Source organism: Hemitrygon akajei, chromosome 4 (assembly GCF_048418815.1).
Source record: "Hemitrygon akajei chromosome 4, sHemAka1.3, whole genome shotgun sequence".
NCBI lineage: Eukaryota > Metazoa > Chordata > Chondrichthyes > Myliobatiformes > Dasyatidae > Hemitrygon > Hemitrygon akajei.
The window spans coordinates 26,896,373-26,903,881 of NC_133127.1; the positions used below are offsets into that span (position 1 = coordinate 26,896,373).

Genomic DNA, 7,509 nt, shown 5'->3' on the forward strand with positions numbered 1-7,509 from the left:
CCCTCCCATCCATGTACCTATCCAAATTTCTCTTAAATGTTGAAACTGAACCCAAATTCACCACTTCTCCTGGCATTCCATTCCACGCTCTCAACACCCTTTGAGACCCCTCACATTCTCCTTAAACAGTATACCTTTCACCATTAACCCATGACCTTTAGTTCTATTCTCACCTAACCTCAGTGGAAAAAGCCTACTTGCATTTACCCTATCTACACCCTTCATAATTTTTTATACCCCTATCATTCTCCCCATCATTCTTCAACACGAGGGAATAAAGTCCTAACCTATTCAACCTTTCCCTATAATTCAAGTCCTCAAGTCCTGGCAACAACCATATCTTTCCTGTAGGTAAGTCAGCAAATACTCCAAGTTAGACCTCACCAATTTTTTTTTTCAACTTCAACATAATATCTCAACTCCTGTACTCAGCAATTTGATTTATGAAGGCCAATGTGCCAAAAGCTCTCTTTACCACCCAATGAACTTCTGACACCACTTTCAAGGAATTGTGAATCTGTATTTCCAGATCCCTTTGTTCTACCACACTCCTTGGGGCCCTACAGCTCACCGTGTAAGTTCTACCCTAGTTTGTCCTCTCAAAGAATAACACCTCATACTTACCTGCAATAAAACCCATCTGCAAATTTTCAGCTGATTTTTCCAGTTGGTCCAGATCCTGCTGCAAGTTTTGATAGCCTTCTTCGCTGTCTATTGTGCCACTAATCTTGGTGTCATCCACAAATTTGCTGATCTAGCTTACCATGCTATTATCCAGATCATTGATACAGATGACAAACAGCAACAGACTGAGCACCTAGTCCCAGGTCGTCAGTCACAGAGGCAAACCTCTACTACCACTCTCTGCCTTCTTCCATGAAACCAATTTCTTATCCAATTTACTGTTTCATCCTGAACACCAAGCGACTGACCTTCTTGACCAAAATCACGTATGGGACCTTGTCGGTGACCTTGCTAAAGTCCATATAGACAACTTCCACTGCATCAATTTTCCTGGTAGCTTCCTTAAAAAACTCTACAAAAGGTTGATTAGACACAACTTAACACACACAAAGCCATGTTGACCATCTCTAATCAGTCCCTGTCTATTCAAATACTTAAATATCCAGTCCTCTACAATACCTTCTAGTAACTTACCCACTACTGATGTCAGGCACACTGGCCTATAATTCCTGGCTTATTTTCAGAGCCTTTCTTAAACAATGGAATAAAATTAACAATCCTCCAATATTCTGGCATTACACCCATTCCTAAAGACATTTTAAATATCTCTTTTACAGCCCCTGCAATTTCTCCCATAAGGTATGAGGGAACACCTTGTCAGGCAATGGGAAGTTATAGTATCCACCCTAATTTGCATCAACACAGCAAACACCTCCTCTTCTGTAACCTGTATGCAGCCCATGACCTCACTGCTGTTTTGCCTCACTTCTATAGACTCTGTGTCTGTCTCCGGAGTAAATACAGATGCAAAAATATCCATTTAAGATCTCCCCCATCTATACCGGGTCCATGCATAAATGACCACTCTGATATTCAGCAGGACCAATTTTGTTCCTTGATATCCTTTCACTCTTAATATATCTATAGAAATCCTTGGGATTCTCCTTCACTTTGTCTGCTAGAGCAAGCTCATGCCTTTTTTTTCCACACTCCTGATTTCCTTCTTCAGTGTTCTCTTGCATTTGTTATACTCCTCAAGTACCTCATTTGATCCTTCCTGCCCATACCTGCTATGTAGCTCCTTACCATGGCCTCAATATCTCTCAAAATTGTCTGTCATCAGCACGTGACTGCTCGATTACTGAAGATACAGAGAAAACTCTTCAGAGAGGTTAACAATGTCGGACAGGCACTTGTTGGTCCTGTAGATGAGCTCCCATCCAGTAGAACTTTAGTTGGAGGTGAGGCAGAGTACTCATATTCCTCAAAATCTTTCTTATCCATGAACCTGTCCAAATATATTTTAAATGGTGCAATTACATCCACCACACATAAAATGCTGGAGGTACACATCAGGTCATATAGCATCTACAGTGAGGAACAAACAGTTGGCATTTCGAGCTGAGACCCTTCATCAAGGCTGAAAAGGAAGGGGAAAGAAGCCAAGATATGCAAGTGGGAGAGGTGCCCTCTGTCGTCCCTTCTCCTTCCTTTTCTCCTATGGTCCACTCTCCTCTCCTATCAGATTCTTTCTTCCTTAGCCCTTTACTTTTTCTACTTATCACCTCCCAGCTTCTCATTTTATCCCCTCTCCCCCATCAATCTATGTTCCCTCTCACCTGGCTTCACCTAACACCTGCCAGCTTGTACTCCTTCCCCTCCCTCCACCTTCTTACATAATCCTACTAGAGGTTATACTAGATATAGTTCCAGATAGGTTGCATCACAGCCTGGTACAAAAACTCCAATCCTCGGGAAGGCAAAAGACTACAGAGAGTAGTGGACACTGGAGTAGTATTTTGGAAACAGCAAACAAAATTCTTTTTGGTAGTCATAGATGAGAATCATCATGAAATTAAGATTCTGAATTGGAGGAAAGTCGGTTTCAATATCCTGGCAGAGGTAGCCAGAATGTAGATACGTCTGGTTTAATTTACCTCTGTCAAGTGGGAAGGTTAAAGCAAAGGGCTTTCAGAGGCAACATGTCCCTGGAAGTGTGGAAAGTGAAGGACATCATGTCCAAGGAACCCAAATGTCAAATGAAATCGCGGGATGGTCAAAGCTAAAAGAAGCATAGAGTAGGTTTAGAAAACTGAAAACCGTAGAGAGATATAGAAAGTGCAGGAGGGCCCTTAGGAAAACAATTGGGAGAGCAAAGAGGGAGCCTGAAAAGGCAGACACAATTAAGGAAAATTCAAAAGCATATTAAGCACAAGATGATAACACGGGCAATGGAGGGCCCATTCCGAACCAAGTTAGCAATCTATACATGAAGGCAGAAAATGTAGCATTGTCCTAAAAGAATATTTTTAACCTTTAATCATGAAGAAGACAGACTTCAGAGGTGAAGCATCCAAGGGGAAGGGCAGTAAAATTTTAGAAAATGCTATTACTATAAAAGAGGAGATATTAGATGTCTTGGTAAAAGGTGGATACATCCTGATGAGATGTATCCTAGGCTATGAGATGCAAAGATCCAAATATCCAGACATATTTTTAGATCTTCGTTGCACAGAGGTGAGGTGCCTTTTGCCTACAGCAAAGTAAATATTATTCCTTTGTTCAGGAAAGGTAATAGGATAAACCAGAAATTCTAGTCTAATGTCATTACTAGAAAGAATTGACAGACAGGATGAATCTACACTTGGAAAGGCAATGATTACGGTAATCAACAATACTGACTAAGAGTTTGTTTGTGCAGATTCTGTTTGACCTAATTTTTCAGAGAGGTCAAGAAATTTCAATTGTAAAGTATCTTATCTGGATGCATAAAAGCTTAGTATGGCAACTGCTCTGCACGTGACCTGAAGAAACTGCAGAGTGTGGTCACAGCTCAGCAGATCATGGAAAGAAGGCTCACCTCCATTGACTTCTCATTGCAACAATAAATTAGCCAGCAAAATCAAAGACCCCACCTACCCCAGGCATCCTCTCTTCTCTCTCACATCAGACAAGTGATACAAAAACCTGATAGTATTTAGCACCAGGATCAAGGACAGTTTCTATCTCACTGTTATAAGATCATTAAATAGTTCTCTGGTACAATAAATTGGATTTTGACCTCACAATCTATCTCATTATGATCTTGCACTTTATTATTTATCTCCACTGCACTTTCCCTGCAGCTTTATTCTGCATTGTTATTGTTGTACCTTGTTCTGTCTCAATGCACTGTGTCATGATTTGAACTGTAGTAAGCAAGAAAAGTTTTTCACTATACCTTGGTAAATGTTACAATAATAAACCAATTCCAATTCCAAAAGCAATTCAAAATGTGTTATTGAGGGCAGTGTGGCAACCTTCAGTAAGGGATGCAAATTTGGTCCAAAGGGTCAGAATCCATGGAATACAGGGCACATTTATATTTAATATTTAAAGCAAATGTTGATTAGTAAGGGTGTTGAAAGTTAAGGGGAGAAGGCAGGATAATGGAGTTGAGAGGAAAAATAAAGCAACACGATCAAACAGTGAAGAGACTTGATGGGCCGAATAGCCTAATCTTGCTTCTATGGTCTAAATTAGAAAACTGGCTTGGTAATAGAGGCAGAAGGTAATGGTGGAATCTTGATGAGGGGTCTTTGTCTTATGGGATCTGCAGGAAGTAGTGCTGGGACCCTTACATTTTAGAACATAGACCATTACAGCACAGGAATAGGTGCTTCAGCCACAACGTTGTGACAAACCAATTCAATTAGTAATCAAATGGCCAACAAAACTAATCCCGTCTGCCTACAGATTAGCAATTCAGATGTTTATGATATATATTAGCAATTCAGATGAGAATTTAAAAGTAGGAGTTAGATGACACTGATTAGTAGGTAAAATGGACAAAGCAATTTCAGATAGAATTTAATTTTGCCGAGTGTGAGGTGATGTATTTTGGGGAGGACTAACAGAGTGTACATTATAAATGGAAGATTCCTAGGGAGTACTGAGGAACAGAAGCCACTTAGTGCTCAATGGATCCCTGATGGTGAGGAATGGGGTGTGTTTCAATGTTGTTCTGTTGCTTGTTGTGTTCTGTGTTCTTCTGCTGAGCATCGGAGACATGCTATGCTGATGCTGGAATGTGTGGCGACATTTACGGGCTGCTCCCCAACACACCCTAAGGTTCAGTTGGTTGTTAACACAAGCAATGCATTTCACAGTACTGTACGTCTTGATGATAAATAAAATGAATCCGAATCTGAAGGCTTTCATTGGCTGGTTTGCAGGCTTCCTTAGTACTCAGGAGATTAGGGGAAAATACACAACACTGGTTAGGCTACAGCTGGAGTGCTGCTTATGAAGGATGTAATGCACTTGGAGAGAGTGCACAGGAGATTCACCGCGATGGAGCATCTTAGGTATGTGGAAAGACTGGATAGGCTTCATTTTTTCCCCCTGGAATGGGGGAGGCTGAGGGGGAGCTTGATAATTATGAGGGGCACAGACAGCTGTTATCTTTACCCTTTCGTGGAGGTGTCTAAAGCAAGGGAGCAGGACTCTTCACCAGGACTGGAAAGAAAGGGGATAGAAGCCAGAATATGAAGGTGGGGGATGGGGAAGGAGTACAAGAGGGCAGGTGATAGGTGGTAGCAAGTCTGGATGAGCACATGGTTGAGGAGTCAGAGAGCAGCAGAGATCTCAGTGGGGGAGCAGTGAGACTGGGTCCCACTGAACTCAAGTTGAAGAGAAGATTTAAACCATGTTGACTCCTTCCCTTCAACTGACCATCTTATTCTGGCTTCCTTATACTTCCTTTCCAGGACTGAAGAAAGGCCAACAAAGAACTGACTCCACAACATACTCGCTGGAATTTAAAATAATAAGGGGGGGATCTCGTTGAAATAGTTCAAGTGTTGAAAGGCTTCTACAGAGTTGACGTTGAAAGGATGTTTCCCATGGTGGGGAAGTCTAGACAAGAGGGCACAACTTCAGGATAGAGGGGTGTCCATTTAAAACAGAGAGGCGGAATTTCTTTAGCCAGAAGGTGTTGAGATTGTTGAATATATCAGCACAGGCAGAGGTGGAGGCCAAGTCATTGGGTCTATTTAAGGCAGAGCCTGACAGGTTCTTGATTGGACACTGCATCAAAGGTTACAAAGAAAACAGCGGGGAGTGGGGCTGAAGAGGGAAAAAAAAGGATCAGCCATGATTGAATGGCGGAGTAGAACTGATGAGCCAAATGGCCTAATTCTGTTCATATGTCTTATCGTCTTATCTGGTGCTCCATCGTGGAGTCTCCTCAAGGTATGCCTACCCTGAAGAAGTTTAAATATTCACATTGTAAACACACAGTGGTGATGTGAACTCTTTGTAAACATGTACTACCAGCCAAGAGAGACAAGATGCAGTAATGCAGCCTTTCCAATAACATGCCCAACCTCTGCCTAGAGGCATAAATGTGCAGCTCAAAAGAACAACTGACTAGAAAGTAGAGACACAAGAGATTCTGGAATCTTGAGCAACAGCCACAAAATGCTGGAGGAACTCAGGAAGTCAGGCAGCATCTATGGAGGGAAATAAAATAATCAACTGTTTATTCCCCCCCCCCCCAATAGATGCCGCTTGACCTGCTGAGTTCCTCCAGCATTTTGTGTGGGTTGACCAGGATGTAGACTTGGCTTCACTGTGACACCATGTATTGGTACTTCACCACGGGAAATGCTCACAAATATATTTAGACACTGTAACAATTTTCCCTTTCAGAAACTATCATTTGTTTTCATAATCCACATTTGTTGCACTGGATGCCGGTTTTCCACAGCTCATGAGGCGCGCACACACCTTCGTTCCTTTCAACTGAGATCAGAAAGCTGATCATCAAACAGGAACCATGTGATTCCAATCCAGGAAGTTGCTGTCGGACTGTCAACTCAAAAAAATATTTTCGATTTCTTCCCAGACCGAATCGGAAATAACCTTCCGGTGTTTCTTTAAATTGTATTAAATAAATTTAAATATAACACAACATCCAAATAGTTGGCAGAGTGCAGCAGGAGACACGTCGGGGCTCATTTCTGGTGGAAGGAACAATGTCTGCCGGATGTAAACAGGCCGATGTCTGACACAGGTAATATTTACTGAGCTCACCTGATGCTTTAAGACGTTTCTCATCCAAATTGGTGGTGCATGGGAAGATTCCGCTTAACCGCTCGATCCCGGCGTGTTGGAACAAGAATGCTGTTAAAGAAGCAAGCCTTCGACTGCCAGGCGAGGCTGGCCCCTGCACCTCTGCCAGCTAGTCCGCCCACTCACCCTTTGACCCCCAGATGCCCCTAAAGCCTGCGCTAACCTTGCCGACAAAGACCCGAATCCGCCCCGCCCCGCGCCGCCCCTGGTGTTGTTCCGAGTCTCCGGTTCGGTCCCTCTCCTGCCCCGGGTTGTCGAATAGCAGACGACTCTCCCATTCGCTGCTCGTCTCACCATTCACAGACCGGCAGCGCTTCGCTGCAAGTCACGATGCGAAGAGTTCGAGCAGCCGGAAAAACTTGAACCATTTATGGTGCACGGGAGCAAGCGAGCCGATCAACTGCGGCAGGGCTCATCTGCGCAGCCTAACTTTCAGGCAGAATGCACTCTATCCTTCCGCCCCATTCAGCCCCTCAACTCTCTGATCCTTTACGCCGTGATGACACAACTATTTGTTGGCAGAATTTCAGGTGGTGACGAGGAGGCGTAAGGGAGTGAGCTAGATTAACACAAACAAAATGCTGCAGGATCTCAGCAGGTCAGATGCTCTGAGAAATGATTGAACGCCGAGGTTTCAGAACGGGAAAGTAAGGGGGGAAACGCAAGAATACAACGGTGGGGGAGGGGAAGGAGGACTAGCCAGACGAAGCC

The 7,509-nt window shown here is 43.2% G+C and overlaps 1 protein-coding gene across 3 annotated transcripts in view; it reads right to left on the minus strand.

The window, feature by feature from the left end:
* The window catches only part of LOC140726168 (uncharacterized), a 54,127-nt gene extending 46,818 nt beyond the window's left edge, over nt 1-7,309 (minus strand). Inside the window, exon 1 of one of the 3 annotated variants that reach the window (XM_073042167.1) lies at nt 6,760-7,309. The gene's annotated coding sequence lies outside the window, so the exon portion shown is untranslated. The remainder of the gene's footprint in view (nt 1-6,759) is intronic. The other 2 variants (XM_073042166.1, XM_073042163.1) reach the window with 2 other exon arrangements.
* Between the last annotated feature and the right edge of the window lie 200 nt (nt 7,310-7,509).